Consider the following 25536-nt stretch of genomic DNA (forward strand, 5'->3'; position numbering starts at 1 on the left):
AAAGGACTTCTATGGTCACAAACCTCTTTATTCCCCCCCACCTCAGTCTCACCAGTCCAGCCGGAATAAACTGTACCTTCCATCTCTGATAACCCCCAAATCTTGGCACACTTGTGCACCACCCTGAGCCTTTTTCTAAGTACTGCTGTCATGGAATGTATCTGGTTTGGCTCCCACAATATTTTATGCCAAGCATTAATTAATTATGTCTTCTTAAAGCTTGTTCCATTGCTGGATGCCTCCTAGACTCTGTATTAACTGAAACAATAATAATAATATTAAAAAAAAAACAAAACCAACAACAACCAAACCCACAACTCAAATCTATTTGCAGCCTGGTTTTATCAAAGATAGGTCTACTACATTCTTCTTTTGTCATTCTGAAGTTACTACAGATTTAGACATTACATTTTTTAAATATCTTTGTGATTTTGCCCTTTTATACACAGTATAAAAACCTTCTGGAATCTGAATTAGAATAACAAGCTACCTGAGTCTCTATTTTGCTAATGCTGATGTTCTTCAGCTGCTAAAAGAATAACAAAACTTGTTACTTCTGTTCAATGAATACATAGCAGGCTAAGATGCTGTAACTTCTGGGGCTGGTTAGGAGTTTCAAGATCCCATTATCTCCAAGGCCCTTTCTGAACCACAAAAATTGACAAACCTTCCATCCACCCACCAAAAGAAAGAACTGCAGCTGCCACTTCCTAAGAAGTTAAATAATAAAACACAGTGTTTTCTTTACAAAGCTGTCTTGCACTCCAGGACTTCCATGAAGCCAAATGCAGAGGTACAGATTCATTAATCCTTGCAATGAACTTCATCTTGCTTCAACTGCCACTCTCTCCAATGGGCCTGCACTATTCTGCAATCCTCATGATTCAATCCATTTTAACTACATATTCTAAATTCTTTTCCTCCCATTCACCTTATTTATATTTCCCAGGCCCCAAATATATTTTCAAAACCACCCCCAGCCCATCAAGAGAGAAGTTGAGTAACACAGGAAGACCCATGTACCGCAGCAGTTTCGCCTCAACACTCTGCTCCTGTTGTTCATCACCACTAATGAGCCAGGAGAAAGCTGCTTTAGCGAATCTCCTTTCTATCTGGAATCTGTTAAGGTCTATGCTCAACTGGACACTCACAGGTCTCAAAGGGAAGGATGAAATGCAGAGAAGCCACTTCAGAAGGTGGCATTTTTACCCTACCAAACTACAGCAGGCCCATCTTGGATATCCTTCTCAATGGAGCACAGCAAATCTCTTGGTGGGGGTTGGATTTCATTTGCAGTTTTTCAGTGGGGATCTTTTTTGTTATTTAAGAAGATGCTTACAGGAGGTTGCAAGAACCCTTTTCCTTAGCATTTGAAAAGCAGAAGGAGCACACGTGTAGGCAGCTATGGTACTTAGGCGATGAGCAGACATGTCCAGCATGGATCAGTGATTTCTTTATAAAGGCTACTGGCTGGCTGCACTTGCATGAATGGATTTGAACTGTAAAGGCAATACAGAGACATTTCCTCCTCACAGATCATCAGTGGAGAAGAAAGAAAATGTGGGGGGAAACAGTAGTGATAGCTCTACCAGGAACAGCAGTCAGATAGGTTTAATAAAACTGCCAATCTGCTGGTTTGCAGCTACTTTGATGACAGTAGGGGGAAAAAGCCACACCCAGCACTTATACAGGTTAACCTGCCTCCCTCTACCAGACACTTTTTAGTCAGATGCTGTACAGCTATTGCTGGATACACAGCCAACACATTGTTTATGCAATTCCCAAGGTCTTTTCCAGTCAAAATCATTATCACTAACTATTTATTGCATTTCAACACACATACATTTGCTCTTCCTCTTTTTGCTGAATGTGTTAATAACACTGAAAAGAAGCCACTAATTGGCAACTGATACAACTGTAGAGCAACACAGTGCTTGATACAAGCTAGACTAAATATTTACAATTGAAATGTGACTTGAGCCTTTCATTTTGCAGAAGTGGTTCACCTCCCATCAAATGGCTTGTTTGACTCCATAGAGTTCCAAAAGAAAGGGTATTCTTGTTTTACTAACTGATATTTTTGTTAGAACTTGTTAATATGGTATTTTGCAGCTCAGTAACCATAACTAAAGCTAAACTTTTTATCAAGTACAACAGATATTCAAGGACATAACCTACAATTCTGTGCCTTAAATGAGACAATCACAGTTAAAGCACAACATATGAACTCAGGCAGAGCAAAAGAACAGAGAACACTGATAGAAGCTGATGACTGGAAATCCTTATCCATCAGCTTTTCAAATTCTTTACTGTGAGCAACTGATTCCAACAAGACCCTTAGATAGAAAGGTCAAAAGAATCATCAGAATTTTAGACAAACACATTTCATCAGGATCAATCTCCACAGTGAAGTTTGCCTAGAGTCTTTTTAAGAGCTGATGTTAATCATAATATTCAAAGCTAAGAAAGCAAACAAAAGTACAGCAAGTTTCTGGGCATCCTAAGTACCCAAGGAATTATTTTTTCCAGTAATTTGAACAAATATAATTGCCAAGAAGTTCCAAAAGCACATGCAATTAATGCACCACTGCCCCAAAAGAAGCAGATAAGGGTTTTTACTATTCGGGTATCTTAGAAGCACTACTAACATGCAGAAGCTATTTCTGCAACACTTAATGCCTGCACAAGTACATCTAAGTCACCTACATTTACTTATTACTCACACTCCTGGCTTCTGATAAAATTCCTTTTCAAAGCTTAATAAAGCATCATGGATCACTTCTATATTGGTGCCTCAAGATGACTGTAGGCAGCAAACACTGTAAAAATGTTACAAATTTGTTCTCAGCTCCAAAACAGCTCTAAATATTTCATGATTTTGCTAAAAAAAGTTTTTTCTTAACCTAAAATTAGTATTCTGTGTGTGGGCACATCACTATTTTTTGAAGAGATTAAGAAAAAAAATCTGTGCACTAACTCAAGTCTTTTATAGCTAAGTTATATGTATAACCCCCAAAAATACCAGTAAAGCTCGCTCCATGTGATGAAATCCCATATGTGTACCTGCAGCAAGTGAATTTGTAAACTGATCCCGATCACTCCTCACTCCATTTGCCTTGTTGCATATTTTGGAAGGCAGCACTCCTCTTTTCCATTATGAGAGGGGAAAAAAACCCTCAAGTCAAGGTTCTTCCGAATAGACAACACAGTGGAGCTTGTGGAGGTGAAAGCGAAAACTAGCACATGCCAACCCTTTCCTGACACAAGGAAAAAAAACAATTATGTCAAGGACTGGTAGGCTTTCAGATGCAGTACCTTTTTAGGAGACTGTCAGAGTTCAGCAGCTGATCAAAAGGTGACCTAAGGCACCTGCTACAGACCAGGCAGCAGGGAGAGAGAGCTGAATCCTAATTGCATCCTTTGTCTTCTGGGCACAACTCTCCTTTCAGCTGATATTCTGCCAGTCCCATGGCTGGCCAGCATGGCTGCCTCCAACAACTAGAATATATCCTTCACAGCTAGAATATATCCTTCCCCAACAGCTAGAATATCTCCTTTCTAAAAGGCTGTGGGTGTTTGGGTTTTTTTAATTACCCTTCAAAAAGGTGATCAAACTTTGCTTTCCAGTCTCCCATTATTGCTAAACCAGAAAGAAAAGGATGACCAGGACCATGAGAATTAATGTGCACGCAAAGAATCACAGAAATCCCAAATTACTGAGGTCTGGGGAGGGATGAGAGTGATGAGGGAATTACAGAGATGCCTGAAGACAAAACTGAGAGACAGAAATGGGTGAAGGAATGAAATCAGAAGATAAAACACTTTGGGACATAAAGGATGATAAGATAGGAAAACTTCAAAGAAATGAATCAAAAGAGTAATTTAAAGATAATGGATACATGACATTTCAGAACATATATTCTTAAAGTTCAAATTGTTCCTGTTCTGCAGCTAAACTGATTAAAGTTCTACGGGTTTGTAACTAAAAGGCCACAAGAAAGACACACTAATGGTAATAAGGGGGTAAAGAATCTTGTGCTATGACATTACACAAAATTGCCAGAGTCCAAGTAAGTAGAGTTTAACTCCATAATGCTTGAAGTATCACTCTAGAATTGGAGTGTAACTCAGGCAGAACACCTTACACAACATTATTTCTGCAAAGGTGTGACACTTAAGAAGCCTGATGGTGTTTTGGGGATGCATTACTCTCCCATGCTAAGTTTGAACAGGATGAGGAGATTGAGTCCATCATCGCTAAGTTTGCAGATGACAGCAAGCTAGGAGCAGGTGTGGATCTGTTGGAGGGTAGGAGAGCCCTGACAGAGGGACCCTGACAGGCTGGATGGGTGGGCAGAGGCCTTGTTAAATCTCATCCCATTGGCCAAGTGCAGGGTTGTGCACTTTGGCCACAAAAACCTCAAGCAGAGCTACAGGCTGGGGATAGAGTAGCTGGAGAGCAGCCAGGAAGAAAAGGACCTAGGGGTGCTGGTAGATGGTAGCTGAACATGAGCCAGCAGTACACCCAGGGGGCCAGAAGAGCCAATGGCATCCTGGCCTGTATCAGGAACAGTGTGGCCAGTAGGACGAGGGAGGTTATTCTTCCCCTCGTACTCAACACTGGTCAGGCCACACCTTGAGTACTTTGTCCAGTTCTGGGCTCCTCAATTCAAGAGAGATGTTGAGGTGCTGGAGCATGTCCAGAGAAGGGCAACAAAGCTGGTGAGGGGCCTGGAACACAAACCCTATGGGGAGGGGCTGAGGAAGCTGGAGTTGTTTAGCCTGGAGAAGAGGAGGCTCAGGGGTGACCTCATTGCTGTCTACAACTACCTCAAGGGAGGCTGTAGCCAGGTGGGGGTTGGTCTCTTCTGCCAGGCAACCAGCAACAGAACAAGGGGACACAGTCTCAAGTTGTGCCGGGGAAGGTATAGACTGGATATTAGGAGGAAGCTCTTCAGAGAGTGACTGGCTGCTGTCTCTGGAGCTGTTGAAGAAAGGCCTGGATGAGGCACTTAGTGCTATGGTCTAGTTGACTGGCTAGGGCTGGGGGATCGGTTGGACTGGATGATCTTGGAGGCCTCTTCCAACCTGGTTGATTCTATGGCTCTGGATTTTAAACCACCACCAAAAACAGTGCTTGTAAATCAAAAGCAATAGAAAAAGTCCTTAGCAGAGTGAACGGAGAGTGTCACATTTAAGAAACAAAAGCAGTTTTAAGGTTGCATTTTTCATTTTTTGCAAATGAGGTCAGTGTGGCAAGAGAAAGCTTTCTGCATTAAAACATCATTTGCCATGAAAGGGCTTTCTCAAAGACAGCAGTCTAGAAGCATTTGCAGGGGTTCATATTCATTGATGTGGCCTGGAAGACTGTTCCATAGCTGAATCAGCATACCACTACAACAGGATCTGGACAGGTGATACCAATGGGTCAAGGCCAGCTGTGGGAAGTTCAACAAGGCCAAGTGCCAGGCCCTTCACCTGGGTCACAATAACCCATTGGTAAGCTACAGACTTGGAGATGTGCGGTTGGAAAGCTGTGACTTGGAGAGCGTCCTGGTGGTATTGGTTGATAGGAGTCAGCAGTGTGCCAAAAAAGGTGGCCAAAAGCCAATGGCATCCTGGCTTGTGTTAGAAACACTGAGGCCAGCAGGAATGGAGCACATAGCCTGAAAGCAGCATCTGAGGGAGATGAGGTTGTTCAGTCTGGAGAAGAGGAAGCTGAGGGGAGACCTCATTGCTCTCACCACTCCCTGAAGGGAGGTTAGAATGAGGAGAGAGACAGTCTCATCTCTTTGGTGGCAAGAGACAGGACTAGAGGAAATGGTTCCAAGCTGTACCAGGGGAGGCTCAGGCTGGATATTAGGAAGTATTTCTTCACTGAAAGGGTTCTCAAAGACTGGAATAGTCTGCCCAGGGCAGTGATGGAGTCACCATTCCTGGGGGTGTTTGTATAGCATGTGGACCTGGTGCTTAGGGACATGGTTTAGTGTTGACCCTTCAGGGCTGGGTCAAGGGCTGGACTAGATGGTCTTTGAGGTCTCTTCCAAGCAGATCTGTTCTGTAAGTCTGTGATATTATGATCCCAGGCTTTGCTAACTGCATGCTGCCATAACAGCACAGCTCGGGCACAGTTCACAGGCCCACTCATTCCTCCCTCTGCAAATGCTTTTTTGCTGCACAGCCCAACAAGAACAGTGCTATAAACACTTGCAACTCTATTCCTTGGGTTCTTTCCACATATGAATAATGAATAAATACTTAAATCTGCTCTATATTCCTTTCCCTCCAGAAAACAAGCAGACAATTCTCATTCTTAAACATTGAGTCCCTAGTAACTGTAAAATTGCATTCACCTCAGTCAGATTTCTAGACATGCTACTTAATACCACCTGCAGATGAAAGCGTGGCTACAGCACCTAACTATAGCTTAGAATATTCATGGTCTAGAGATGAGATATGGGCTGTTTATAATTCCAGGTAACTAACAAGAAGAACTGAACTTTTAAGTAAAAAGCTGACATACATTTACATTTTATTAAAATGTTTTCAATCAATATCAATAAGACAGGAATATCTAAGATACAGATACCCAGTAAGTAACTTGTAAAGCAGAATATTCACATGAGAGAACTTTTCTCCAGGTACAGGAAATACGAATGTATCCTGCACTACTTCTGCTCTTTTTCTGTAGTAAACTACATTGTACCAAATTTTTCAACTAGCTTCTAAGTACATTGCACAGATCGAAGGAAAAACTGATCAGATACATCAGACAAAGCTGATTACAATCTGTTAATCCACTTAATTTAAGCTGTACTTGGCCTGATTTAAGGAGTGTAAATCACAGTAGCCCAATTAAGTGTTATGTCAATTTATGCTAGCTGGGATAAGGCCTGCAAGCTCTCCTTTTCTAGTAAAGCTCAGTAAGTTTGCAAACATTCAAAAGTAACAATTGTATTATACACAAGACCAACTTCTTGTGTTCCATTAAGCAGAAACCTCAGCTGCAAAGAAGTTTTGGGGTCTTCTTCCCCCACAGGATCCAAACCTTTCTGTAATTTCTTCTTCCTTAGAAGACACAATTCCTAAGCTTCAACAATCTGCATGGGACTTAGGTTGTCAATCTCAAAAGACTTAATTACTGATTTCCTAAGAGGTAATGAATGAGGTTTACATTTAAATTTTGTTTCGGATGGAAGAGGAACAAAAGGATAAGCCATCCACAACAGCAAGAACACACACTATCAGAGCCTGTTGTGAAACTAGATGGATCCTGATTGTCCTGACAAATCAGCCTTGCTTGCAGATGACTTACATTTTACATGGCAAGCCACGAAGCACATTTAGTAGGAAGCTAAATCTTTTACTCTTCACTGCTTTTGGTTCTCTAAATAAAACACAATCAGCTAAGGCACCAAGGCCACACAAAGTCTCCTTCAGAAATTAAGTTGGAGTGCATGATGTGTTCCTGACTTCTCTTATTTCTGAGGCATTGGGAAGAGTGAATTCATCACAATCACACATAGGAAGATTGTTTCTTTTTTGTTTTAAAATGCTTCACATGTGGTTAAGCAAGGCATATTTTAGTTAGAAGTCTTTGGTATACAGACAGCCAACACTCTTACACATTAGTAAAGGGATGTCCTTAATTTAAGAACCACATTAATCTATCAAAATAGTTTTCATGTATTAGAGTCTCACCAAAAATCCCTGAAAATAACACAGAAAGGTAGATGAGGAAAAGTATTTCTATTTTTCCAAACTCAGTAGTTGAGTCTGTTAGTGCTTGTGTTCTGCTCCCCCCACAGCACTCTGTTTGTTTGGGAGGCCTTTTCCAAAGCACTGGAAAGAAAAGCACTTGAATGGTGAGGACATCACAACAGACCTTGGGAAGGAGAAATAGTGACACACACAAGACCTGAGGCTTACATTTTCTGCTATGAACAGACTCAAAATGGACTGCGCCATGTGAAAAACAACCAGCAGAAGAGGAATGACCAATGTACACTGAAGGAAAAAAAAGAGCTTCAAGGTGGAAACAAAGGCTTCTTTTGTACCAACATGTGGTAGCTCTCCCATTAAAACAGGAAAAAAAAATACATGTGTTAGCCCTCCTTATAGTGCCTTGATTTACCCCACCCACTTACAATGAAGAAATGTAATAGAAATAAGTTTTATTACAGAAGCAAGAAACAGAACTTGTTATTTTTCCCCCCTCAATAAAGGGTTGTCGCCACATAGCTGACAATTGATGAAGTTATACCAAGAGGTGTTGAACATACTTTGTGCGTCTATAGAGCCTCACACTCCTCACAGATCCAGATAAGCATAAGCAAGCTTGAAAAACCTCCTCACTTCATAGAGCCTTGGCAATTACTTGTTTCAGTTAAGTGATTTAGCCTATGATGATGAGGCAATTGTGTATTAAGTTCAGTCTAAGTCAAAACCAGATTTCTTTTAGCATATCTAAGCCAAACCATTTCACATATTAGTTTACCTTAGCTAGGAATCCCAGAACTTCAGTCTATGCCTTGGCACACAGTCAGTATCAGTATCAAGAGGAAAATAAACAACATAAAAGCAAAGATTTCTTCCAAAACGGTGAGTCAGTTTTTAACAGACACAGGATCTTGCTGGGAATTAGTATTTCCAAGAACAGAAGGCTAAATTAACACAACGCTCACCTCAACACAGTCAACAAACAAAAATCACCCATTCTAGTTCAACAAAGGAATCTAAGGATAACCTTTTAAACCAGCAATCTATCCACCTCTGAGAATTTCAAGTCTGACAGTTTGATTTTACCTATTTATTATAAAGTTATGAAAAAAAATCTACTCTAGAAGAAAAACAATCTCCCATAATTCGCCACATTCATTTCACACAATGCTTAAGGAGGAAAAACCTTCCTTAGCTAAAAAATCTCAAACCCTTACATCTTCAGTATCAGGAACCAAAACACATCTAAACTTTTCAGTGTACCTATACAGGTGACACTGAAACAAAAGCAAGAAGTGGCAATTGTTAGAATTTGTGGAACATTTAAAGAGTGTGGCAATTTATAAGCGCTGAGCAGCAGCACCATGGCATTGCAAGGCTCTCTACATTAACAAAAGGTTTCAGAAGGCAAAAATACCAACCTGTCACACTTAACAGCATGACATAAAGACAGCCATAACCCTAATAATCTTATCTAGTTCTGACACTTTGCTACAGATGCTTACAAGACCCTAACAACACTGAGAAGATCTGGGTATCACTCCACATGGCACTATGCAAATCCTAAGAAGCCAGTCACACAATAGTGTATATATATGTATATTTTTTTAATATAGACACACAACTACACAACAATCTGCAACATCCTAACTGTTACCTTCTCATAAATGACAGCAGCTTCTTGTTTTTTTCTCTAGATAAACAGCCACAAACCCAAACCATGCAGCAGCATGTTCATGGCTCCATCTGCACTTGTATGCAGAACAGGTCAGGAAACGTGCTGCAGCCACACAGCAAACACTTAAGTTGAATGTTCTCTCACAAACTGGCTGTCTTACCTATAGCCAGTCTATTTTGGGCTCGTCTATGGCTTTCCCTGAGCTGGGCTTCATTTGGGCTGCTGGCACTGGCCAAAAGCATGCCAAGATGCCCACTAACAATTAACAGTGACGCAACTCCATGATAGTGTCCAAGACCAAGCTTTAAGCCCACTCAGCAGCAGGTCCAGCAGGTCAGCCTCACTACCCCAAGGACCTGATCTCCTTTTATGATCAGGTTACCTGCCTGGTGAATGTGGGGCAGGCTGTGGATGTAGTCTTCTTGGACTTCAGCAAAGCCTTTGACACTGTCTGCCACAAGAAGCTCCTAGCCAAGCTGACAGCTCATGGTTTGGACAGATTCACTCTGTGCTGGATCAAGAACTAGCTGGATGGCCGAGCCCAGAGAGTGGTGGTGAATGGTGCCACATCCAGTTGGCAGCCAGTCACTAGTGGTGTTCCCCAAGGATCAGTGCTGGGCCCAGTCCTGTTCAGTATCTTTATTGGTGATCTGGACCAGGGGATTGAGTCCAGCATCAGTAAGTTTGCAGATGACACCAAGCTAGGAGCAGGTGTTGATCTGTTGGAAGGTAGGAGAGCCCTGAAGAGGGATCTAGACAGGCTGGATGGGTGGGCAGAGGCCAATGGGATGAGATTTAACAAGGCCAAGTGCAGGGTTCTGCACTTTGGCCACAACAACCCCAAGCAGCACTATAGGCTGGGGACAGAGTGGCTGGAGAGCAGCCAGGAGGAAAGAGACCTGGGGGTACTGATAGATAGCAGGCTAAAGATGAGCCAGCAGTGTGCCCAGGTGGCCAAGAGAGCCAGTGGCATCCCGGCTTGCATCAGGAATAGTGTGGCCAGTAGGACGAGGGAGGTTATTCTGCCCCTGTACTAAGCACTGGTCAGGCCACACCTTGAGTACTGTGTCCAGTTCTGGGCCCCTCAATTCAAGAAAGATGTTGAGGTGCTGGAACATGTCCAGAGAAGGGTGACAAGGCTGGTGAGGGGCCTGGAGCATAAACCCTATGAGGAGAGGTTGAGGGAGATGGGGTTGTTTAGCCTGGAGAAGAGGAGGCTCAGGGGTGATCTTATTACTGTCTACAACTACCTGAAGGGGCATTGTAGCCAGGTGGGGGGTGGCCTCTTCTCCCAGGCAACCAGCAATAGAACAAGGGGACACAGTCTCAAGTTGTGCTGGGGTAGGTATAGGCTGGATGTTAGGAGGAAGTTCTTCCCAGAGAAAGTGATTGGCATTGGAATGGGCTGCCCAGGGGGGTGGTGGAGGCACCGTCCCTGGAGGTGTTCAAGAAAAGCCTGGATGAGGCACTTAGTGCCATGGTCTAGTTGACTGGCTAGGGCTGGGTGATAGGTTGGACTGGATAATCTTGGAGGTCTCTTCCAACCTGGTTGCTTCTATGATTCTATGACATCTCTGCAGATCTCAGAGAATCCACCACCACTATATTGCTCATTTTCCCATGCAACACAAATACCTGGGAAATTCTTTGCTTGACAACAATATTTATGTTCAAGATAATGTTGACATTTTAATCACAGAAGTGAATCAAGAAGCATAAACTATGGTTTTGATGTACCTGTGATTACATTTGAAAGAGATGACAACTTCACAATCTCAACTCTTCGTGATTTCTAGTGGGAGAAAAACACTCCTTTATCAAACTATGAGCTTGATCCTAATTCCTAATCAGTAACACTAAGACCAATCAAGCAGATTAGCTGTTGTTAAAATGAATCTTAACAGAAGAAAGCACACAGTTCAGTCAGCATACCTCCTGAAGCTGGGATGTAGGAAAGTTCACACGCTTCTGAAGAAACAAAGTCAAGGAATCACACAAAGATGAGCATATGTCTTTTTGTGACGATTAAGATCCAAAGGCTGCTGCTTAGGCTTGTATTTTTTTATTGCTATTTTGTCAATACACAGCACCTGTAATATTCAATTTAGTGAACTCACTGCTACAGGGCACCTAGTGAATCATAAAATCATTACAGTTGGAAAAGACCTTTCAGATCATTGAGTCCAATCAGTATCTAGCTCTACCAAGGCTGGTCTAAACCATGTCCCTCAGAGCCACATCTCTGTTTTTCTGAAACATCTCCAGGGATGGGGATTCAAACACCTCCCTGGGGAGCCTGTTCCAGCTGGAGAAACATTTCAGTGAAAAAATTTCTTCTGGTGTCCAACCTAAGCCTCCCCTGGGGAAACCTTCAGCAATTTCTTCTGCTGCTATCGTTTGTTACTAGGGAGAAGCGGCCAAACTTTACCTGGCTTCAAACTCCCTTCAGGGAGTTATAGACAATTAGAAAGTCTCCTCTCGGCCTCCTTTTCTCCTGGCTAAACAACCCCACTTCCCTCAGTCACTCCTTACCAGCCCAGTTCAGACCCCTCCCCAGCTTTACTGCCCTTCTCTGGACCTGCCCCAGCACCTTCTTGTTACGAACATTCTTTCAGCTGCATCCTTGCAGACTTTGCTGCTTCCCAGAAGGCTGCAGCTCATCCACGCCACTCGCTGCTGTGGCTTCAGTTGTCATACCAATTCCTAGCAAACTCATTTTTTTCTGAGGTTACTCTATCTGATAATGTTTTCTGGTTTGAAAGATGCTGCTGGTCATTCCTGGAAGAAAATTACTTCTACTGTTGCATGCTTTAAGACTCATCTAATTCCATACTAGGCTCTAGGGAATTTTTAAACTAATGACACTGTATTTGTCAAGCACAGAAACTTTTAATATGATTTTCTAAGTGGATTCCAGCCAATGGATCCTGGCCACCACAGCACTTAACAAAACACATCTGACTGTCTTCCATGCAATATTTAGGTGGAGTTATTATTGAAATGTTAATTTCTGTTACCTAATTACTTTTTTCTGGTGGTCATTACAAGGCATGCAGGCATATTGACAATATTATTGAAGCTGTGGAGTCTGCAAACCCAGGAGTCACTTTATACATGTGTATATACAGCTTCACAAATGAAGAGACACACACCAAGAAATCCAAGCCAAAAAAATACCTGAACAAGCTCCCAGCTGGTCTGCTGAGCTCATGACAGCATCAAGCACACCATCCCAACATTAGCTAATTTAGTGTCAACATCTTCTTGATTTTCAATAGCTTTCTTCATTTCCAGCATCAATATAAAAAGCAAAACCCCAAGCTATTAAACATGCTGCAGTAACTCCTTAATCCCCCCCAAAAGCAAACAGTTCAGATGACCCATCAATCATCCACTTTTGGGTACTTCCCTAATTCTGAAGGACAAATGGTATTTATTTTCAACCACTAAGTTCAGCTTGACTATACTAACTGGGTCTTCTGGATAAATAATGCAGAGGTTTCAAGCACTGTTTTATACATATATGTGTGTGTGTGTTTATATAAATATATATATTATTTAACAGAAATACAGACAATATAAAATAAATAAAGAAGTATTACTTGAACTCTTCTACAAGCACCACAATATTTTAGGATCACATCCTACCTGGCATCTCACCCCAGGAGGAGATGGCCTTGCAACACATGTCCATGCTACACAGAGTTTTATCACCTTACTGCTAGAGAAATGGGCATTTTCCAACTTGTCTTTGGTATCACTGATATTCTACTTGCTCACAATCACTACACAGGTCCTCTATCAGTGTCTGTATAAACTATGTACCTTTAACTCAATTTACATGGCAATGACTGCAATTTCTCTTAAGATGTTAACTCAAATATCAATTTGTTACAGTAAGAGTTAATTCCATTCTTACCCCACAAGGGGCTCTGACCCAATTAGATAAACACCTTGTATACCACCATCAGCTTCAAAGAGTCAAAATACAGGCTACAAGAGCACATCTCCTCTCCTTTTAGGTTGGAGGATGTCTATATAAAACATTCCATCTGTTGGGAAACAAGATACACTTGCTGCTGGTGAGGGAGTAACCTCACTCCAGCGTCTCCCCTTTCATAATACAACCCAAAAAATCAGAGGATGTGAGGACAAAGACTATGACTGTGCCATGCAGGATGATAGCAGAATCATACAAAATTAGGCTCATCTACTCAGAGCACCCAATACAATAAAGGGCAGTGAAGTTGGATATGGTCTCCAACAAGGGGGCCTGGACATGCTGCTCAAATTGAATCACATACTGACATAAGTAAGCAACGTTACCCAAACAGGTATTTCATCTCCATCTGCCTTGTATCAGCACACAATAACTAACAAAGTAAAATGCAACCACTTAAGAAGAATCCTGCTGCTGTCTGACTGAGGAGAGGTTTTAAAAACCCAAAATGTTGAGTTTTATTAGAAAAAGAAAAAAAATAGAACAGGAATTGCACTTAATTATTCAAGAAGAATGTAATCTGCAGACTGAGTTCCAGACACAGTAAGGCCCCTTATTTTGCAGCCTCCTGGAGCTTTAGTTACAGTTTAAAGAATGCTGGCACATAAAGGGGAAAAAACAAGTTAATTTTTCAGTTAGGTATTACTATTTAACTTTATAAATGGGGCAACACAATATTCATTCTCATTTTTCCTCAGGAAATGTGATAAAGCAGTATATTGTTTCTGGATGACAGCCACCCTGCTATCAAAGGGCTTCTTAAAACCGAAACATTGAGAATTCTACCAGGTCTGAAAAAGCACTGAAGTGCAAAACAAACACAAATGCCCATTAGTTAAATTGGCTTTTAAGATAAACAGTAAGATAGTAAATAAGTCTAAGGAAGGCAGAGGGACCTTGTGGATACTTGCAAATGTTCCAAGCCAAACCAATTCATTAGTGGCAACGAGATCGAAAGACAGGAAAGGAAAAAACACTATGTAAGAGGAAAAACTTACTTGCTGTGAGGGTGCCAAAGCCCTGGAGCAGACTGTCCAGCGAGGCTGTGGAGTCTCCTCCAGAGGAGAGATTCCAAGCCCACCTGGACATTGTGATCCTGGGCAAGCTGCTGCGGGTGACCCTGCTTTAGCACCACGCTGGGATTCTGTGACACACCCTGAGTTTGCAGTGGCATCACCAGAAGGTTGTTCATAAAACAAGTGAACTGAAGGAAAGGTTTCAACTACTCCTAAGTTTAATTTCTAAAATGGTCTCCAGTCAACCATATGAGCTCCACACAACCTCAGAGAGTGTTCTGGTTTAAAATTACAGTACAAAATATAAATCAGGAGAGAAAGATGGATGAAGGGTCTAACATGCACTGTGGCATCTCCAGGTGACATGAAAGCAATCACATTTTTGGCAGTCTAAGCAAAAAGACTGAAAGGCAGCATTTGGTTTGTTTCTTTGCTATGCTAATAATGACATCATACCCTATCACCTCATGCTGCAGCCACACACTGTTATCTGACAAGGAAAATTCTTCCAAAGGAGTCTAAAAACTGGGCAAGCAGCTCACCTGCACAGAGAGAAAGGGTTTTAATCCTTTCATGACACAGATTTCTTCCTGTTCCCTAGTGCTGTGAATAATTACAGCTGAAATATTTATAATGGGCTTACTTACCTTTTGCTAATAAGTTTTTAAAAAAGTAATTGTTGGGGAAGGAAGAAAGGAAAAAAATCACAACAGAAGTTTTTGAGCGTAGAGGAAGCAGCCTGGGCAGTTATGAAGTGCAGAAAGGTAAGGCCCCTGCTGGGATTTGGGTAGACAAAGGTGTTCAGGGCTTTTCCAAACATCCCAGCGGAATACAGCATCGGCCAAAGACTCCCTCACACGACGCCCCAGAAACAGACAAAAAAGGGATGCTATAAATACTCTCCATGCTCCTGATATCTATCTAAGAGATAATAAATTATGTAACTATTACCATCCACACACACCACAGTCCTTGTATTTTGACATCATATAATCCTCAAATGATCTTATTGTGCCTTTTGTTGCAGTTTGGTTTTGTGGTTTTGTTTAAAACCTTTATGGTTTGTACTGATGTGCACTGAAAAGGTTAGGAGGAAAACAAATAAACAAAAAACCCCTAAGTGTACTAAGGAAAAAAAGCTCTCTCCACAGAAGCAAACAATCTCTAGCATACTGTGCACATGAAGCTAAGCCTGGTTTTGTCCCCGCAGTCATTGTCCTGTGTTTTGTCCACAGAAGAAAAGCACACATTAAACCCCACTGTTTTGAAATTAAGACGCCTGAAACCTGCAGTGGTCTTTCCTCCCACCACAGACACCACGCTAGATGACCCGGAGAGCAGCCTCATGCATACATAAACAAACATAATCAATGGCGAGGGGGGGAAAGAGAGGAGGAAAAAAGCGCGGCGCGCAGAGTGCCCAACGCGTTCCGCGGGCAGGAAACTAGTGGCAATTAAATGGCCCAAACGCGATTAAAATAGAGCCGGAGGGAAGCCTACCGAGCTCCGCCGCAGACTCAGCCTCCCGCATGACGGGGCAGGGATGGAGTCGAGCCCGGCGCGGGGTTACCGCGGTCGAGGCCCCGCACCTGCCGCGGCCCGGTCCCACTCAGGGTGCCGCCGGCTGCCCCTCACGCTCCGCCACGTCCCCGGCCCCGCGGGCGGCCCCCGCCTGCGCCCTGGGGCCCCGCGGCTGCCTCGGCGCCCACTCACCTCGCAGAGGCGCGCACTGCGGCTTCGCGCCGGGCTCCGGGAGAGAGAGAGAGAGAGAGAGGGCGGCTCCCGCGCCGCGCCGTGCCGCTGCGGAGCCGGGCGGCGGTCGGAGTCACCCCGTCCTTGCGGCAGGCAGCTCCTGCCGGTGGTAGCGGCGGCCCCTCCGCGCCCACGGAGGGGCGAGCGCCTGCCCGCGCCGCCCCCCGCCCCCTCAGCGCCGGGGCTGGGCCCCCCGCCCCTCGGCCGGCCTCCGCCTCCGTGCCGGCATCTTCCCCTCAATCATCGGCGGGCACGACTCTGACGGGGCCGAGACCGCAACCCCGCAGGCTTGGGCGGCGCCGGGAGTGGGCAGCCCTCCGCCGAGAGCCGCTAACAAAGCCGCCCCCCGGAGCAAGCAAGGCAAGGGGCTGCGGGGATCCCGCCCGTCATACGCCAGGCCGAGACTCGGCGGTCGCCCGGGCCCCACGGCGGGTAGGGGCTGAGGGCTGCTGGGGGGATCCCGAGCTGCGCCGAGATGCGATTCGCGCTCCGGGAATGCCGGTGAGGTGGTAGATGCCCTCCCGGCGCGGGTCCGGGGGAGATGGTCACACAGCCGCTACGTTTCGTGAGAACGCAACGCTGGCATGGTGCTCGCAGTGCCGGTTTCTGTAATTCACATGCTGTTACTAGCGCTGACAGTTATCAATGTCAGCAACGTGACGATGAGCCAGCCCTGATCATTTCCTCTGCCGACTCCCCTACTTGAAAGCAGCTAGGTTAAATCAGCTCTGCATTTCCTACTTTTTTTTTTTTTTTTTTTTTTTTTTTTTTTTTTTTTTCCCCTGGTTTTCCCATGTGCTTTGTTCATCACAATGAATTCGGGAATGTTTTCATAGGAAAATGTGGTTACAAAACCTGTAAACGCATTGAAAACTTAAACCACATGGAGTAAACGCCAGCGGAGCAGTATCCCAGCCCAACAAAACCAGCAATGCCAGTGGCATTAAAAATGGACTCATTAGATTTACTCTTACATGAACCAGGTCCCAGCTGGTATCATAAGACCTCACACTGTTTTCCGTTCTGAGTCACATCAAGGCAAAATCCATATGCAAAAAGGATATCAGAGCTAAGTACTTTCTATCTACTACATCTATATATATACATATCTACCAATATTTGGGCAACTGAAGGGATTTCTGAAGACTGATTCTTCAAAATAACCATCTGGCAACTCTATTAATTAATGTATGCCAAGTGAGAGTAAATACTGCATAGCTTACAGTGTATGCTGAAAGCCCGGGGCTTGAAATCCTTTCTGTATCAAAGCTCATGACACTTTTCTTTTGGGCTTCCATAAAGATAGGAGTTTGCTGCTCAGCCCTTCTAGACCAGACAAACTGCTCCAGATAGAAGCATAAATGGCTGTATTCCAAAGTCAGTCAAACTATGGAGGTCATAAACTCTCTTCCCAGCTCCCTCGAGGTTTGAAACTTAGGTTTGGATCTTTGCTATGAGTTGCATGTATATTGGCCCTTAGAATGGAGTTTAAACACATTTCAGATCAGCCTTACACAAATATTCCCCAAGTCCTTAGGCTTAAGAGAATTCTACTGTAACATGTCACAGCAATAAGGCTTAGATTTGGATGGTCCCACACAAATTGTTGGTGGTTTGGGCATTTTTAGATATACCTCATCCTTTGGTGGTAGCCTGACTTGGCATTGATAATATAATGCAAATTTTACTTCCTGAAACAAAATTAAGAGAGATGAGAGGATTTCCATAACATATATAATTATTTGTGCTTTGATTTTCATTATCACAACATTTGTAGGATGGCAAAATGAGAATCTGAGAATATGGAAGCAGTTAACTAATGAATTATTCCCCACGGATTTGCAAGCTGTAGAAGCCCTTTGACTGTGTGGCATGAGTGCCGACTGACTGAATTAAGTTAAGACTTCTCATCCATCACATGAAAAAAAAAACATAAATCATACACTGGATTTTCATGTTTCTCTCTCTCAGAATGGATTATGAGAATGTTCTTGTGCCCTTGCTAAAAAATCCCACTTCCACCAAGCCAAAATGTTAAATCCCTTGCCTTCCTCACAAACAGAAATGGCAGCAATCACAAGAGTAAAATACAAAGTATTTCTAGAGAGGCAGCACTGCTGCTTTCCAGTGATTGCAAACCTGTTGATTTCTATGCTTACATTTCCAATACATTCACATTATCTGTGATGCTGCAAGCCTAGTTTGCTGTTATTAACAGGTCCTGTGTCTTGGGCGTGATACAGGACTCTGTTCTCTTTTCCCCTGATGTAAGCCTGCCTCTACCTCAGCAGAGCTGGCCACACACTAGAAAACAGACACATTTCATACAGGAATGGATGCTTCTGTCTTCCTGGGTGCTTACACACCTGCAGACACTAGGCTAGCAAGGAAGAGCTTACACTCCAGAGCCACCCACCGAGGCGGTAGGTAGTTAACCTTCAGCAGACTCAGAACCAGAGAAAACCAGCCTGCCTTTCTGGAGCAAATACCTGTCTTCACTCCTCCTTCCAACTCTGTTGCTTCCCCCACCTCAAAATATCTCTTCAGAGTTAACTTAGAATATATCTGAAGTAAAGTTATTATTGGATCGAATTGGGAAAAAATAACACTACTCTTACCTGGAGACTACAACCTAAAAAGAGCTGAAGTAGTTGCTAGAAACCTAAAATTTCCAAAGAATGTTTCTGTTATGGTCTTGGGAAAAGTTTTACTTGAGGAAAAAAACAAAACCCACCAACAAACAAAATAAACCACCACAAACAATTTTCAGCTGTCCCCTGAAATTATTCAGTTAAAAACCTGCAAAATGCTATAATCCATAAAAATCTTCTACCATAGAAATAAAAGACATCCAAAATGTCTAATTAATGTCCTTAAAGTTCTCTGTGTGGTGAGTATCTGTGACATACTGACATATGCACCCTCTTTAAAAGGGATTTGCAGCTGCTCCAACTTGGGATGTTGGTAATTTAACGAGAGAGGTCATGTACTTAAATATTGCTCATTAAACATTAATTTTAAAAAGCAAGGTACACTCTGCCTGGCAGTTCTACTTAATTCCCACACAAATACATAAGAAAACCCAAAGTACCACTTTTCAGCAAACAGTAAAAAAAATAAAGCAATATTCTAGTACTTCCTGTCTCACTTCTCTCCATTTTGGTGTCATCGTTCAGAGCAAACAAAGATTTGGTGAATCATTACTGAAGGTCATCACCTGGCACTGTGTAGTCAGCAGTAGAGCATATGAAGACCAATGCCCTTTGAGAAGGCAATTTTGCTATACAGCAGCTAGAAGCATTAAAAGACAAGAAATGCTGTTCTATATAACATGAAGATTTTATGTTTTTCCAGCAGTTCAATCCTCTGCCAGCCTATGGACCAAACTTAACATCCAAAATGAGAGTTTCTTTGCCATGGCCATCAAAAGCCAAACAGAAACAGGCTAAAAGGATCAGGTGAAAGAAGTCACGTAGGATGGAAATGTAATGTTTTACAAGACTTCTAGACAGATCATTGCACAGCAGGTGAAAATATTAATTGATAGAATCAGCCTAGGTGCCAAAATGGGCAGGACATATTCTCTGGCTTGGCCTGCCCCTTTTTGTGCTGCACAAAAGACAGTGCGAGTGAAAACCACCTGCAGCTCCCCAGCTGAGGATTTTTGTGATATAAAAGAGTCCCTGAGTTACTCTGGAGTTGCCCACCTCATGGGGGGCCACAGCCTCTGCAGTCTGAGCAGAGGGACAGGAGGGCACAGAGCAGCCCGCCTGGGGTTTGCTGCTCCAGCCGCCTGCAGCTGGGTCCATAGGCCCTCAAGAGCTGTCGCCATCTGGCACTATCTGGTGCCAGGGTAGGCATTTGTCCAGCCAGAGTCAAGGAGCTCCACAGCAGCTCTTCACTCTTCTGGTACACAAAGAGACCTACTGCACTGAGCCATCTGGACTGCTCTGGTTAGAGCTCAGATCTGCAGACCCTGATCTGGCAAATCTCCCATGGAGTTCTCTGAGTGCTTACCTGAGCTGGCCTTGGACTTAGAGGAACATCCATATATGAAGTGAACAAACACATGGCCAAGTTTTGATTTAGAAAATTTAAACCATTAATGAGAAGTATTGTAATTGCAAATATTAAAGCAGTCTCCCACCAATAACTTTTAATGAAATTGCAGCCATAGTTCTTGGATACAGAAATCTGCAGCAACTTCCAATGCTTCCAGATGGTTACTGCAATGTTCGTAAAGATCACATAAAATTATGAGAAAAGCAATTGTTGGTTTCTGTGAGAGATTTAATTTTAGAACTGTACCCTTAGGTAGGTAATACAGCAGTGGATCCATACAGACTGCATCCAAAGTCACACTGAAATGTCATTTGTAAAACTCACTTCCACAATCTTGCTATCAGACTTACAAACATGTCAGTTGTATCTGCAGTGGAAGCCTGCAGTGTATGTGGGCTGTACTGAGGTGCTATGTCACAGCACCAATGTACAAGCAGGAAGCATGCACAACTGAAGAAAATGTCCTTTTGGAGTATTCTTGCTGGAGCATGTAAGATGAGTTTGTGGGTAAAGAGTCCAAAACCATGCTGAGAATGCAAATAATATGGAGATTGTGAAGGTATCAAGACACTGGTGTGGCTGGAAAGGAGTATTACAGATCACTCTCAGAACCCTGGAGAAATTAAAGAGTGGTACTGATGGCAGTGGGGCACCTCCTGCTTTTGCTCAATGAAGCGAGATCAGAAAAGACTCGAGCAGATGGCACAGAATTGCCGCATCACTAATACGAAGCGGGATTCAAATCCCAGAGTATTTATCTGGTGAGCCTCTTCATGTTAGTTTACACCTTTCTAGACAGTGATGATGGTGACTTGAATTAGACATGTGGTCAATAATTTGAGTAGAATCCTCAAATATTCTCCTTGCAAGTCTTGCTGCTTGTCGCAACAGCAGCAATCACCACATGGATGCATTTAGTAAGCAAATACAGCAGACACTGAGTGAGTGAGTTATACTGCCAGTGAATTTTCTTTCAATGATTTGAAGAACAAAGCAATTTCTTTGGCAACCAGGCAGCAGGGCCTTAATGACTTTAGTTTCTTCTGTATTCTACATAGGTTTGAATGTGGCCAATGGCCCTGCTAAGCTCAAGCACAGATGATGCACTTCTCCCTTCAGGAGATACTGGTGCTTTGCTGCTCTGCACCCAACAGGATAGCATGAATGTCCATCTTACTAGAAGGCACAATGAGCAGTGGAAACTCCATTTGTCACCAACTGAGAGAGAGCTGTCAAATGCTTCAGCCACTTTCATCCTGCACAGAACAAGTAAACACAAATGCCAGGGGAAAAAAAGCCACTCTGAAAGCCTGGAGAATCCACAAAGAAGCTTTTTGCCTTTGCCTAATCCAGCTAAACCATCTTAAAGTCTCATTCAAAATGGATACTTGACATGATTTCCATGCACAATAGCTTTCTTACCCATTATATTCTCTTCCATTTAGGAAAAGACTGAAAGTTTATATTTAAGAATCCATGACTATCTATAGCACAGATACTAAGACTTATTTTGGCTAAGAATTCCATTCAGAATGATGCAAATTACTAGAGCTTTACCTTCTTCAACTCATTTGGCAGTTTCTTTCAGTGACTGCATAATACACAAGTGATGGTGACCTTAAAGCCAGTGTTCAGTCAGTTCTCTCTGTAGAAGTGTCACCATAACCACATCCATCCCTGTTACAAAGAGAACTGCAAAATCTTCACAGTCACGAATTGAACCTCACTCCCTGCTGAGGCTTAAAGCAAAAGGAAGATCTTGTACTTTGGTATTTTTACCTTGTCCTTACTTGCAAGTTGTTATACGACTTCAATGTTCATTTTCATCTGATGTTTCTTCCTTGGTATCACATGAAAAGACAGCAGTTTCAGCCCATGAGTTTGCATGGCAACATAAATTCCACAAGAATCTAAATTGAATTTATTTTATGTTTTTACTACAAGCTACCTGAACACCTTGAAATGTTGCAGCCTGTCCATTCCTAATGTGCTTTCACTGAACAGTAGCTCACTGGGTGGCTCTACTGTGTAAGACAGCACTTCTGTTCGTCCTCAGCGATCTGGATGAAGGCATTGTGTGCAACTTCAGTAAGTTTGCAGATGACACCAAACTGAGCAGGAGTGCGGATCTGCTCGAAGGTAGGAAGGTTTTGCAAAGGGACAGGCTGGATCTATGGCATGAGGTCAGTTATGAAGTTCAACAAAGCCAAAGGCCAGGTGCTGCACTTGGGTCGCAACCACCTCTTTGCTTAGGGCAAAGTGGCTGGAAATTGCCCCACAGTAAAGGATCTGGGAGTGCTGGTTGACAGCCAGCATAACGTGAGCCAGCATGTGCCCAGGTGGCCAAGAAGGCCAACAGCTTCCTGGCTTGGATCAGCAACAGTGTGGCTAGCAGGACTAAATTGTCCCTCTGTACCTGGCACTGCTGAGACTGCATATTTGGTTTTGGGCCCTTCGCTACAAGAAGGACATTTTGGTGTTAGAGTGTGTCCAGAGAAGGGCAACAAAGCTGGTTAAAGTCATGGAGAACAAGTCCTATGAGTGTCTGCTGGGGTTGTTTAGTCTGGAGAAGAGGAGGCTGAGGTGAGACCTCATTGCTCTCTACAACTCCCTGAAAGGAGTTTGGAGTGAGGTGAGGCTCTTCTCTCAAGTAGCAAGTGACAGGACAAGATAAATGGCCTCAAGTTGCACCAGGGGAGGTTAGGTTTGAACATGAGGAATTTTTTTTTCCTTGAAAGGGCTGTCAAGCACTGGAGCAGGCTGCCCAGGAATCATCATACCAGGAGGTATTTAAAAGATGTGTGGATGTGGTGCTGAGGGACACAGTTTAGTGGTAGACTTGGTAGCTTTTAGTTAATGGTTGGACTCGATCCTAAAAGTCTTTCTTGACCTAAGGGATCTATGCTTCTATAAATCAAACACTCAAAAAATAACCACAGAAGTAAAAATGGCTCTGTGGGTGCACTCTCAGAAAGGTTATATAAAATACCATGCAAATAACATTTGTTTCTCTACCTTAGAATGGTTTTACAACCCTCAGAACTCTGATTCAGATTTCCAAATATCTGTTTTATTATTACCAAAATGGTAATTTTTGTATTACCAAAAAATCAAGCAAACAAGTGAGGGTTTTGAGGGTTATTGATTATGAATCCCCAGCCCCAGTGATGTGGTGGTGTAGTTACCAGCACAGTCAAGATTGGGGACCTCAGCTGAGCAAGACATAAAAGTAAGGGCTGCAAGCTAAAGCCGCAGTGAGGCAAATTAACATACCACAAAGTGCTTGTGTATTTAGCGTGTACATAAATTCAAACAGAAACATAGCTGCTTAAATGAAGAAGGACACATTTAAACATGCACTTCAAGCTAAGCCTACCATCAACAGGGACAAACACTGCATTTAGCTGTGGAAAACCAATCACATTCCAGATTTAAAACTGCTCAGGAGAAAAGTGTGATGACACATAGGGAAGAAATGATAGCAGCAATGAACATTAGAGGAAGTAACAATCCTCATGCTGACAAAGAATAATAAATTTAAATATTTGGGTTTACAGAGTAAATAAAAATCAAGTACAGAGTGTAGGGGATAAGAACTCAAGGGTGATCAACAGCAGAGCTAACTGCTGAGCCTTGCCAAGTCACTATCTGCCTGTAGAGAAGAGCGGTATGAAGTCTACTGCTGTATACTGCTGCACCTGCAGCAGCTTTTGTTCATGGAATCTGTATATGAAGACTAAACCTGAAGTCCTGCAGCTACTTTGGAAGAGCAAAGCCAAAAAGATCATCAATTCCTGAGACAAACATTTAAAAATTAAAGAAAAAGAAGTTAAGAGAGGTCCAGCATATAGAATCATAGAACCACCGAATGACTTAGGTTGGAAGGGACCTCAAAGATCATCCAGTTCCAAACCTCTGCCATAGGCAGGGACACCTCCCACTAGAACAGATCGCTTAAGGCCTCATCCAACCTGGCCTTGAACACCTCCAGGGAGGGAGCAACCACAACCTCCCTGGGCAACCTGTGCCAGTGTCTCACCACCCTCACTGTAAAGAACTTCTTCCTAACATCTAGCAGTGCTCAATCCACTAAGTCTGTGTTTTTCCAGTTTCATGACCAGGATGTCATGTGGGACAGAGTCAAATGCCTTACTCAGGTCCAGGTAGATGACTGCACAGACTCTCTAAAAACTGAATCGTGGAGAAAAAAAATCTCTACAAGTATTTACAGTTTTTAATATTATGACACACTGCAAGAGCATCTGGAGTGGAGCTTGAACACAGCAGAGTCACTCTTTGAGCATATTTGGATCAGGAATACCTGTCAGGTTTCAGATAAGCTCACTCCACTGCATTAGGCAACCATTGAAGTCCTAAGCAAGATTTTGGGCTGGTGAGCAGGAATCAAGAGTACTCCATGGTATTTATTCCAGGAGTACTAAAACTACGTACAAGTGTTTCTCTGGCTGATGGATATGGGTTTGTTTTCATAGCACCATTACTAAGCTGATGTAGGCAACACACTGCTCTACATCTGTGGCCTTACCTACTTGGTCTTACATGAAAACTAAAATGTCCTTTGTTGTTTCTAGCTGATAGGTGCAAGCCTTTCTTTTGTGGTTTACTACAACAGTTGTTTGAGACAGCAACTTTGGGGAAAACTCCACAGATTTCCCTCCTTTGTGTGTCCCTAGGTGAGGAGGAAGATGAAGGTTGTGCCAGCTCTGGGGAGAAACCACCACATCCCCTCCCTACACAAATTATTTAGGGATTTCAAGGTAAATTGAGGGACTGTGACCTCCGCAGCTTTTGTCCCTATATCTAGGGAGCACCCAGAGTGGTCAAAGTAGCAAATTCAGGGGTTTATCACTTTTTATGAACTGTTTGGTCCTGCACTTGGGTCACAACAACCTCATGAAGGCTCCAGGCTTGGGGCAGTGGCTGGAAGCTGCCCAGCAGAAAAGGACCTGGGGGTGCAGCTGAAGATGATCCAGAGTGTGCCCATGTGGCCAAGAAGGACACCAGCATCCTGGCCTGGATCAGCAATAGTGTGGCTAGCAGAACCAGAGCAAGGATTGTGCCCATGGACTGGGCACTGGTGAGGCCACACCTTGAATCCTGAGGTCAGTGTTGAGCCCCTCACTCCAAGAAGGGCATTGAGGGGCTGGAGCATGTCCAGAGAAGGGCAACAAAGCTGGTGAAGAGTCTGAACTTCTGAGCTGCAGCTGAAGGAACTGGGGTTGTTAAGTCTGGAGAAGAGGAGGCTAAGGAGACCTTTTGGATCTCTCCCTGACAGGAGGATGGAGCCA

The 25536-nt window shown here is 43.3% G+C and overlaps 1 protein-coding gene across 4 annotated transcripts in view; it reads right to left on the reverse strand.

The window, feature by feature from the left end:
- HECW2 (HECT, C2 and WW domain containing E3 ubiquitin protein ligase 2) overlaps positions 1-25536 on the reverse strand; it is a 199592-nt gene that overhangs the window by 148579 nt on the left and 25477 nt on the right. Inside the window, exon 1 of one of the 4 annotated variants that reach the window (XM_064158856.1) lies at positions 16127-16405. The exons of 2 other annotated variants lie outside the window; for them this stretch is intronic. The gene's annotated coding sequence lies outside the window, so the exon portion shown is untranslated. Of the gene's footprint in view, positions 1-15913; positions 16007-16126; positions 16406-25536 lie in introns of those variants that run through there. One more of the 4 variants, XM_064158861.1, reaches the window with a different exon arrangement.

The sequence above is a fragment of the Pogoniulus pusillus genome, chromosome 2 (assembly GCF_015220805.1).
Source record: "Pogoniulus pusillus isolate bPogPus1 chromosome 2, bPogPus1.pri, whole genome shotgun sequence".
Taxonomy (NCBI): domain Eukaryota; kingdom Metazoa; phylum Chordata; class Aves; order Piciformes; family Lybiidae; genus Pogoniulus; species Pogoniulus pusillus.